This window comes from Loxodonta africana, chromosome 9, assembly GCF_030014295.1.
Source record: "Loxodonta africana isolate mLoxAfr1 chromosome 9, mLoxAfr1.hap2, whole genome shotgun sequence".
Lineage (NCBI taxonomy): Eukaryota > Metazoa > Chordata > Mammalia > Proboscidea > Elephantidae > Loxodonta > Loxodonta africana.
This window is the reverse complement of record NC_087350.1, coordinates 81,439,574-81,450,990: the sequence shown is the minus strand read 5'-3', so window position 1 is coordinate 81,450,990 and position 11,417 is coordinate 81,439,574.

Here is an 11,417-nt window from a genome sequence, read left to right as displayed (position 1 = left end):
CAGAGAGCCTCCCAAAGAAGCTCCCTCTTCCCTCCTTCCCTAAGCTGAACATTCTTCTACCCACAAAGTCACTCCTTGACTGGCAGATAATGAAAGGAGCAAGGCTTTGAAGTCAGCCAGAGCCATGTTTGAATTCTGGCTCTGCCATTTACAGTTGATTGATCTTGGACAAACTAACTTTGCTAAGGCTGATAATACTCCTGAAGAGATGGAGCTTCATAGTGCTGTTACTGGGCAGAAGGAGATAACCCATGCGAAGTGACAGTGCCAAAACTCGGTGAGCTTCCTCCTCTCCCCCTGGCAAAGGCAGAAGCATGACATTGGCTGTCATGGGTGACGTAGGCAGTGGGAGAGACAGTGTACCTTGGTCTCAATGACTGCCATATCTGCTTGTGCTAAGTACTGCTTATTTTTCTTGAAATCAACTTTAAATCAATCCATTTTTTTTCACTTAGTCTTGTCCTAACCAATAATATTTGTGAAATCACGGGCTTAACATGCTACTTACATATATATTTCCAACGTATGGTAAAATAAATACAGTTACATATTCCAGAGATAGAGTGTCCTTTGTGCTTTCAGTGGGGTTTACATGCTAGTTTTATATATATATAAAACTATATTCTGGGAAACCCTGGTGGCGCAGTGGTTAAGTGCTATGGCTGCTAACCAAGAGGTCAGCAGTTCAAATCCGCCAGGGGCTCCTTGGAAACTCTATGGGGCAGTTCTACTCTGTCCTATAGGGTCACTATGAGTCAGAATCAGCTCTACGGCAGTGGGTTTTTGGTTTATATATATTCTAATCTACATTAAAATGAATACATTCTCCTCACCATTCATTCAGCAGATACTTTTGGTTAGCAGCCATAGTTCTTAATCACTATGCCATCAGGGTTTCCAGCAGATACTTAGAGTACCTTTTTATGTTAGAACAGCCTGGTGTGGTTCCAGGCTCTTCAGCACCCATGCTGAAGACAGTTGACCCCAGACCCCAGTTGTGCCTAGGGCTGAGAGGATCGATAACTTGCCATACTGGTTGGGAAGTGCTGGTATATGTTTACCAAGGAGCTGAGCCTCAGGTTGGAGGCTTTCTTCTGCTCTTCATTTGCCTCTATGCAATGGGTGGGAGGAAAGTTAGTGGGGGAGGGAGATCTGGGTGTCCACTTTAGGGCTTGGATATCTTGTTCTTATTTTCTTATCTACTTCTTCCTTAAAAAAAAAAAAAAAAAAAATTTTTTTTTTTTTTTGACTAAAAGAAAATTTGAGTCAAGACTGCTCTGTGGGTTTGTCCGTTGTGTGTATGTGTGTGTGTCTGAGTATATATGTGATTATGAGTATGTGTATATGGGTGTGTGCATTTTCTCTCTCTCCCTTCACTGTCTCTTTCCATGCAGTAAATTGATTCAGGACCTGCAGGGACTTAGCAAACCAGCTATGCTCACTCTCTTTTCCTCACAGGCCTACATCCTTCTTACAACAATGCTTTGGGTCCCAGGCCCCTGCACTGATAAAATCCCAAGATTCAAATTTGGGAGTTGGAGTTCAGGAGCCCTTTAGCCTAAACTGATGGCTCCAGCCCAGCAGTTTTTGTACCAGGGGCATCACATGCTGCTTCAACAACTAATAAAATCACTTCTCCACCTTTAGTGTGATTTTCCAAGGTTCCTCCTTCAGTGGGACTTGGCTTTGTCAATTATCTCCTATGTCTTTTGCATTTTCAATGTCTTCTTTTCTGCAGGTGTCTTCCCCTCTGCCTACCCCTATGGCAAAATCAAAAACACCAAACCAAAAACAGTCTCTCTACTATCCTACCCTTTGCTTTTCAGTCCCGTCTTTTTCCCTCCTTTTGTGACACTGATATTGTGAGAGTGGATTACACTTAGGATCTCCACATGGCAGCCACCTACTCATTTCTTAATTTTTCTGCTCTGTGTTCAGGCCTGACCATTCTCCTGAAATTGCTGTTCCAAAAGTCAGCAGTGACCTTCTTATGACCCTCATCTACCTCTGCAACATATGACACGCTGACCCATCCTTGGCTCTGGCACCAGATGGCCTTGTGTTGTTCCCTTTCAAGGCTTTCCTGACTCATCTTCTTTCTCCCAGGATGAGGGTGCCAGAGGGCTCTCACAGCTGGCCTCTTTTCCTCTCTCCCTTCATTTATCACCTGTTGGAGCAACCCCATCTGTGGCATCTCTGTCCTTCAACACAGACACACCTCAGCCTTCACAAGAGGGAAAGGCTGCAGCATTTTCATTCTCATTACCTCTTAGAGCCCAGAGCTAAAAATAGAAATGTGGAAAGCCTCATGACAAGGCCTTTGGGAAGGTCAGTGGGAACAACTCAGGGTTTCAGAAAGGAAGTGTGATCCCTGGGAGCCAGTCAGTTTAGATGGATGAGGAGATTCATAAAGAATGTGGCATACCATACCAGCCTTACTGCTTTTATTGACAGAAAGCAAACTAGTTAGCTGGTCAGAAAAATATGCAGACATAGGCACCAAGATTTCATAGAGGTGTTGATCACAGGTGCCATAATAGCCTATGAACGAGGATACCTGGGGCCAAGTGAGCAAGAAGTAAAACCATTTGTCCTAAAGAGTTGTTGGATAGACCTCAGGGTGAAAGAAGGGCTCCTGAGGTCCCATGACTGTGTCAGAATGACTGAAGCTCCTCATGTAATGTTGAGGGGAAAATAAAAGGCCAAGAAGTGCTCCAGGGACAATGTGGCCAGGTGCTTTTCACTGCTGCTACTTCAGGGCTCCCCCACACACTGACCTTGATGGCTTGTACTCTCTGTGGAAACCAGGAGACCCATACAGCCGTTCATTTTTATCAGGCAGTGGCAAAGCTGCTCATGTTTTAAACATCAGTGTGTCCTGACTGCAGCCTGTAGAAAACTCCCTGTGATCATTCAGGAAGGAGGCACTGGATGGAGAAGTGGGAGGGTGTTTTCCTAGAGCTACAGGCAAGTGCTGCTTGAATGTGAAGGCCAAGTTCTTTCAAACAACTTGGGCAGACCTGCAGGAATGAATGTGCTTGTGACCTCACTAGATCCTACTGGGCAAGAGAAGGAAGTGCGCTATTCGGTGTACCCAATTACAGTGGCAACTTTCAGAGGTAGAGTGACACGTCAGTGTCAGGCAAAACTGGACAGGAACTCCAAGCTTGTGTCTGATTTATTACCAACAGATAGTTGTTAATAAGTTGCAAAATCCATAAGGTACTTGTCTTAGTCATCTAGTGCTGCCATAATAGAAATAGTTCTTTAATAAAGAGAAATTTATACTGTCACAGTCTAGTAGGCTAGAAGTCCAAATTCAGGGTGCCATCTTGAGAGGAAGGCTTTTTCTCTGTGCTGGCTCTGAGAGAAGGTCCTTGTCATCAATCTTCCCCTGGTTTTGGAGTTTCTCAGGCACAGGGACCCTGGGTGCAAAGGACAAGCTCTGCTCCTGGTGCTGTTTTCTTGGTGGTATGAGGTTCCCATGTCTCTGTGCTTGCTCCTCTTTTTTATATCTCAAAAGAGATTGACCTAAGACACAACCTAATCTTGTAGATTGAGTCCTGGCTCATTAACATCATGGCCTGTAATCCTTTCTCATTAACATCATAGAGGTAAGATTTACGACATATAGGAAAACCACATCAGATGACAAAATGGTGGACAAAATACTGGCAATCATGCACTAGCCAAGTTGACACACATTTTTGGGGGACACAATTCAATCCATAACATTCCACCCTTTGGCCCCCCAAAATTCATGTCCTTGCTACATGTAATACACATTCATCCAATCATATCATAGCAAAAGTCTTAAATCAACTCCAAGTTCAAAATCTAAAAATTCCTCTTCATCTATGAAATCTAGAATACAAGTTATCTGCTTCCAAAGTACAGTGGTAGAACTGGCACAAGATAGTCATTTCCATTACAAGTGGGAGAAATTGGGGGGAAAGAAAGGATAATAGGAACCAAGCAAGTTAGTAGAACACATTATATTAACCCTCAAAGCTTGAAAATAATCCTCTGTTCTCTGAGACCATTTACACAATGACCCTGCCCTTCAGACTCTAGGTATTGGCCACATACTCTGGATTCTGAATGGAGGATCCTTGGCCCTGGGATTCAGCTCTGCCTTCCAGGCCAACTGGAATGGCAACTCTGCTCCCCCGGCTTTGGGCAGCCCCATTATCCTAGTCCGTCTGAGTGGCAACTCCACACTTTGAGGCCCGAGAGATCATGGCCTTAGCTTTGACACTGAGGCAGCTCCCCTTCCTGTGTTCCTTGTCTCTTCAGCTTCTGATTCCTGGTTCCTTGGCCTCTTGGCCCCCTGCGTCTCACCTCCAAGTCTGCCTTGTTTGGGAAGTGTTTCAAAGCTTTTTAGCTCCACTGATAAGTGCCTGAGGGCACCCCACTCCACCAGGAAGCCTCCTGCCCAAAGACACTCAGCTCTTTTGCTCCCCAGGTTGGCTCCAGCACCGTCTCTTGCTGGTCCCCTTGTTCTGCTGCTGCTGTTTCTCTACTGCTGCTGGTTCTCTGCTGCTGCTTCTTGCTGTCTTTGCCATCTTCAGTGCAACAGCTCTGCTCACTTCCTTCTCAGTCCTCACTAGAATTATCTTTGATGTCCATAATTCCACCAACAGTCTCTTCAAGGCAATCTAGGCTTTATTATTAGGCACTTTAAAACTCTTCCAGCCTCTATCCATTCAAGGTTTCAAAATTGCTTCCACATTTTAGATATCTGTTAGAGCAGCCCCATTCTCAGCACCAAATCCTGTCTTGGTCATCTAGTGCTGCTATAACAATAGATACCACAAGTGGATGGCTTTAACAAAGAGAAGTTTATTCTCTCACAGTCTGGTAGGCTAGAAGTCCAAATTAAGGGTACCAGCTACAGAGGAAGGCTTTCTATCTCTGTTGGGTCTGGGAGAAGGTCCTTGTCATCAATCTTCCCTGGTCTCAGAGTTTCTCAGCCTCAGGAACCCCAGGTCCAAAGGACGAACTCTGCTTCCGACGCTGCTTTCTTGGTGGTTTAAGGTCCTGCTGCCTCTCTGGTTGCTTCCCTGTTTTATGTTTCAGAAGAAATTGATGGAAAACTCAATCTAATCTTGTAGATTGGGTCCTGCCTCATTAACATCATTGCCTCTAATCCTTCCGCATTAACATCATAGAGGTAAGATTTACAACACATAGGAAAATCACATCAGATGACAAAATGGTGGACAATCACACAATACTGGCAATCATGGACTAGCCAAGTTGACATACATTTTTGGGGGACACAATTCAATCCATAACAGTACTGGTCTAGGCAGAATGTGTGTGTGTATATGTGTGATGATGGGGTTACATTTATGACAATGTAAAATAAAACATGTAAACACAAAGAGGAGGAAAGCACACACACTGCCATACGACGGAGTGAGAGCTGAAGTCAGGGCTGGGGAGCTGGGGGAGGAGATGAAGCCTGAAGAGACTTTGGTGTTTTGAATCATTAGATCTTTTATCTGTAGGGTTTACATGATCTGTTCTGAATTTTCCAAGAGCTAGTGTCCAAGACAAGGGGGTACATATCAAATGGAAGACAAAAAGAAGTGTTGACCTGGAAGGCCAGAGATTGATAGGAGAAGCCCATGATCTGGGAGAAACAAGATAGGGGGAGGAGGGAAAGGGGATATTGAGAATGCTTGGTGCCATTCCTGCTTTCCCCTCTCCCTTCTTCTCTCTGCTGTTAAAGAGTGAAACAAAATAAAAATAAATAAACATTTCCTTCTCCAGATTTCCTCTTAAAAATAAATTTATTTTTATGAAATATTTCAAGTATTTTGTTGTTGTTGGGTGCCATTACGTTGACTTCCAACTCAAAGCAACCCCGTGTAACAGAGTATAACCACCCCATAGGGTTTTCTTGGCTGTAATCTTTACAGGAGCAGATCGCCAGGTTTTTCTCCCATGGAGCAGATTTCAAGTATAGAGACAAGAATAAAGAAAAATATAACAAACAACCCAGTTTTTAAATGTTTGTGTTATACTCTATTTACATCAGATCTTGTAGTTCAGAAAGTAAAAATCACAGAGAGAGTGGAGAAATCTACTCTTTCTGAGAGGCTACTTAGCTTGCATCGGCTTCTGCTCAGTGGGGCTGCCTCTGGCAGGGGAGAGCAAATCTCTTTAAGAGTCATTGTACTCAGATCTTGATGCAGAAAAGCACACACTGAAATGGATTCTCAATTCCCCCTCTTTTACGCAGGAAGGGAGGCAAACAATGGAGGGTGGGTGTGTGTGGGAAGGTCTGTCGTTAACTGAGGTCTAAAAAAACAGGATATTTACAGAAGCCTTCAAGCTTTTTTTTTCAAGCTAGTTTTTTTTTTTTTTTTCCAAGCTGTATCTGCGTAATTAAGAGCACCTGCCCAAGTGTTGGTACTAGTTTTTCTTGTTTATGACTTAAGTCTTGCTGGTTGTTCTTTCACTCCCATCTTTATTGAATTTTACACCTTTATTTACTGTGTGCCCTTTTAACTACTGGGTTCATGAACCGTTTTTGTAATTTCCTACTTATATGACTTGATCTGCACATGGGTGTTTACCATACTTACTCAGATATTTTCTGCTTATTCACCTGCAAAAACTAGGACAATAATACCTATCACAAAGGTTTTCTGAGCACTAAGATTATACACGTAAATCACATAGCTCAGTGAATGACAATATTCATAATAAATGTTTTTCTTCTTTCTAATTTCTCATAAAGTATCCATTTAAGACTATAGAATTTTCAAAGTGTTGCAGTTAGAGTTTCTGGAAGCTACTTTTGGCTGACTTACGGAAATTGTGGGATTTGCTTTCTTCCAGTTATCCTAGACGCTCGAAAGCCTGCAGGAGTTTAGCACTATTAAGGTTTAATTTTTCAAAAATGTGAAACCTTGACTTTCACACAAATATAAAATGAACCTGTATCAAAAATTTTATTCAACCCATTAATTAATGAGGGCACCAGTGAAATGTTAAGACTGTTTCAAAGGAGAATTTGAAAAAAGAGAGATATATATGCAATCAGGTTTTGCTAAAATGGTTTTGCTAATAGATGCAAGACTGGTTAATATCTAAGTACAATAAAATGTAATGTTTGGGGTTTTCTTTTATGCAGAGGAGAAATTAAATGTATCTTTACTAGACAAAATTCATTAGCACATTACGGAGATTACTACCAACTTTCTATAAGTTAGTTTCAACCCTTACAGGGTTGTAAAATGAGTCTACTAGGCAATGACAAGCATTCCACTGAAAGGAAACCCAGTGGTCTCTTTTGTCCGGATCTAAATCTTGGACAATTTTCCCTGACAATACCTATACCTTCAGAATGTGGTCTAAAAGGAAGGCCTTGGAACTTTCTTACCTGAACTGTGGGCCTACAAAGTCAGCCTGGGGCAACCTAGATCTGGGTACTGAAGCTCCTATCACAACCAATTAGCTCCTTACTCCCAGTCACTGCTTACTTGGCCTGAGATTCTCTTCTCTTTGGGGTAGGATGGGGGAGAAGGAGAGGGAGCCAGTTCCAGTATTAACTGTTTTGTCCCTGTATTTGGTAGCCCAGGGACTAGCTGTATCAGTAGCACTATTATTTAAGGTCTCCCTCCATAAGCTTCCCACAGGCCCTCCAGACTACTCTCCTGCTTTGCTCTTGCAAACCCTCAACCCAAGCCAAAGAAATAACGAATATACCCTTACATTTGCAGAACTGTATGATTTGTTAAATGATTAGTCACGTACTACTTGGAACATTTTTTGAATTATGTTTTTTAATTAATTTTAAATTTTAAAAAAACCTTCTTAGTTCTTGTGTCTTCAATTAACTTGTAGTTCTTTGATAGCAGAAACTGTGTCTCTCCCCAATCTTAGGTGTTAAATACATATATGTTGATTGAAGGGCTAGACAGAGGATGTTAGAATAAAATCTTTCCCTGTTCAGAAAGTCTTTGACTTCCCAGTGCCTTCAGAATAAAGAGCAAGCAGTTTATCAGAGAGCTCAAGGTCCCTCTCAATATTGTCCACCACTCTTGCCAAATCAGAAGCTTACCCCAATACAACATCCTTTTTGTCTTTCTGTGTCTACTCTCCCAAACTGGAATGCTCTTTTCCTTCATTTTCAGGGTTCAACTCAAATGCCATTTCTTCCATGAAGCCTTCCATGATTCCTCTAGTTAGAAGATGTTACCACATCGCTTGCATCGTCCTCTAAACAACTCTAGTGAAATGATGAAGGGCACAGGCTTTGCCTGAATTTACTTTAGCTTTGTGATCTTTTGGCAAGTTACTAAAGCATTCTGTGCCAGAGTTTTCTAATGTAAATTTGGGGAGAGTACTACTATTCACTCCATAGGGTTTTTGTAAGGATTAAATAAATGAATACATGTAAAGCACTTAGAAGATGCCTGGAACATAAAAAGTGCCCTGAAATAGTTATTATTCCTTTTGGATGCTCTCATAATTCTTTACTGATGGCCCTTTCAAAGTTCTTGTACTTAGTGGCTTCTGCCTTATATGTATTTTACTTGCTTACACTTCTGTCTCCATCACTGAAGTAACCTCCTTAAAGGGTATTCAGGGAACTTTTGCTGAACGAATGAACAAATTAAAGGATGGGTGAATGGGTAACTGGTGTCCTACCTCTCAGTAAACAAAACCTAATTAAAAAATCAGATTTTTTATTCATATGTGGGATTTTTTTCTTTAAACCACCAACCTAAGAAAGTAGCTTTTATTTTGCAATTTCAGACATCTGTTTAATCTGAAGTTTAATGTTTAGATAGCCCTAGCACCTCCTACAACACCAGGATCTTTACTACATAAACCATTTGGAGCATGTTTGTTTTCTGGGCGTAAGTCACAGTAGTAACTTGATAGTCAGTTCGTCTTCTAAAATTCATGCAGATGGTTAATTTTTGCCCAATGAAAGCCCTGTGTTGGAAGGCAGAGGATCCAGGTTAAATCCATTTACCCCTAGCAAGTTCTGCATTTCTTCTTATGGCAAATGAGACTCCATTGTATGGCTAGACCACATTTTATTTATCCATTCATTAGTTGGTGGAAAAGTGGGGTATTTCTACTTTTTGGCTATTGAGAATAATGCTGCAATGAACGTTCACGTACAAGTTTTTGTGTAGACGTATGTTTTCCTTTCTCTTGAGTATGTATCTAGGAGTAGAATTGCTGGGTCATACAGTAACTCTATGTTTAACCCTTTGAGGAACTGCCAGACTGTTTTCCAATGTGGCTGTACTAATTTTACAGTCCCACCAGCAATGTATGAGAGTACCAATTTATCCCATCCTCACCAAAACTTGTCTTTTTCTTTTTTTTTTAATTACAGTCATTCTAGTGGGTGTAAAGTGATATTTCATTGTGGTTTTGATTTGCATTTACCTAACAAATAATTTGGAAACCCTGGTGGCACAGAGATTAAGAGCTACAGCTGCTAACTAAAAGGTCAGCAGTTCAAATCCACCAGCTGCTCCTTGGTAACCTATGGGGCAGTTCTACTCTTTCTTATAGGGTTGCTATGAGTTGGAATCGACTTGACGTGTCAAACATCTTTTCATATGCTTATTGGCCATTTCCATATCTTCTTTGGAGAAATATATATCCAGATCCTTTGTCCAGTGTCTGGTATATAGTAGGCGTTCAATAAATATTTGTTGAATAGATGAATATCTCTAATCATATATAGGTTTTTTTTTAATTTAAAAAATTCCCCCAGACTGAAATTCACCATGACCGTATTTACTGTCTGTGACTTTGTCCTCAACCATGATGACTTAATATAGTGATCCTACCCCTCTTCAAGCCAAAAGAAAGTGAGTCCAGGATGAATTGACTGCCAGAGAACCACCTGACTCTATCTCATGAGTGGCATCCAATTTGCTAGTCTATAATTTATGGAATTTACCTTCATCCCTTAAAAAAAAAAAAAACAAACCTAAGTGAGCTTTGCCTTATTCTGGTCTCCTACTCCTTTTACATACTTTCTGTTTCTCAAAAATCACCAACGCCTATCTTTGCCAGAAGAAAAGCTCCAGGGCAGCAGAGATCTTTGCCCATTTCGTTCACTGATGTATTCAAATACCTAGAACAGTGCTTGGCACATAAATAATATCTGTGGAGTAATGATTCTGTGGTTCAATTAACTAATTTGCAAATTCCCCCAAATCATCTGGGATGTACTGTGTCTTCTTGTTGTTAGCTGCCATAGATTCATCCACTGACTCATGGGAACCCCATCACAACAGAACAAAATACTACCTGCCCAGTCCGGTTATGGATCAGGCCATTTTGATCCATAGGATTTTCACTGGCTGATTTTCAGATGCAGATCACCAGGTCTTTCTTCCTAATAGCCATTGCCATCTAGTTGATTCTGATTCATAGTGACCCTGTAGGACAGAGTTGAACTGCCCCATAGGGTTTCCAAGGCTGTAACCTATATGGAAGCAGACTGCTGCATCTTTTTTCTGTGGAGCGGCTGATAGGTTCAAACCATCAACTTTCCAGTTAGCAGCCAAGCGCCTAACTGCTGCACCACCAGGGACACTTCCTTTCTTTCTAGTTTGTCTTAGTCTGGAAACTCCACTAAACCTATTCAACAACATTATAACGTGCAAACCTCCACTGACAGATGGGTGGTGGCTGTGCGTGAGGTGCGTTGGCTAGGAATCGATCTTGGGTTGCCTGCAAGGAAGGTGAGAATTATGTCACTGAACCACCACTGCCCCTATATTGTGTCTTGTTGTTGTTGCCTTCAGGTCAGGATTTCTACCCATGGAGAACCCATGTGTGCAGAGTAGAGCTGCACTCCAAGGGTTTTCAAGGCTGTGACCTTTCGAAAGCAGATCTCCAGGCCTATCTTGTGAAGTTCCTCTGGGTGGGTTCTAACTGCCAACATTTCAGCTAGTAGTTGAGTGCTTAACTGTTTATGCCACCCAGGACATATGTTATGTCCTTATGTTATGTCTTACGAGAGGGAAAATTATTTGGAGGATACATGAGTCATCTTACAATTTCATCATCTAAGGCTATAGTTTCCCCTTATCAATGTTTGTTTTATACTTTTCCTTTGAAAACATTTTCCTTCACAGAGAGAAGGGAGCCCTGGCAGTGCAGTGGTTAAGAACTGAGCTGCTTACCAAAAGGTGGGCAGTTTGAATCCACCAGCCGCTCCTTGGAAACCCAATGGTGCAGTTCTACTCTGTCCTATAGGGTTGCTGCGAGTCAGAATTGACTCAACGGCAACAGGTTGGGTTTGGTTTGGTTTCACAGACGGAACAGAACGAACACAGTTCCTTTCTATAGCAACATATTTCCATTGGTCCAAAATGTTGAACTTTGCCCTTTGTTTAAGGGCAAATGCTATAAACATCACC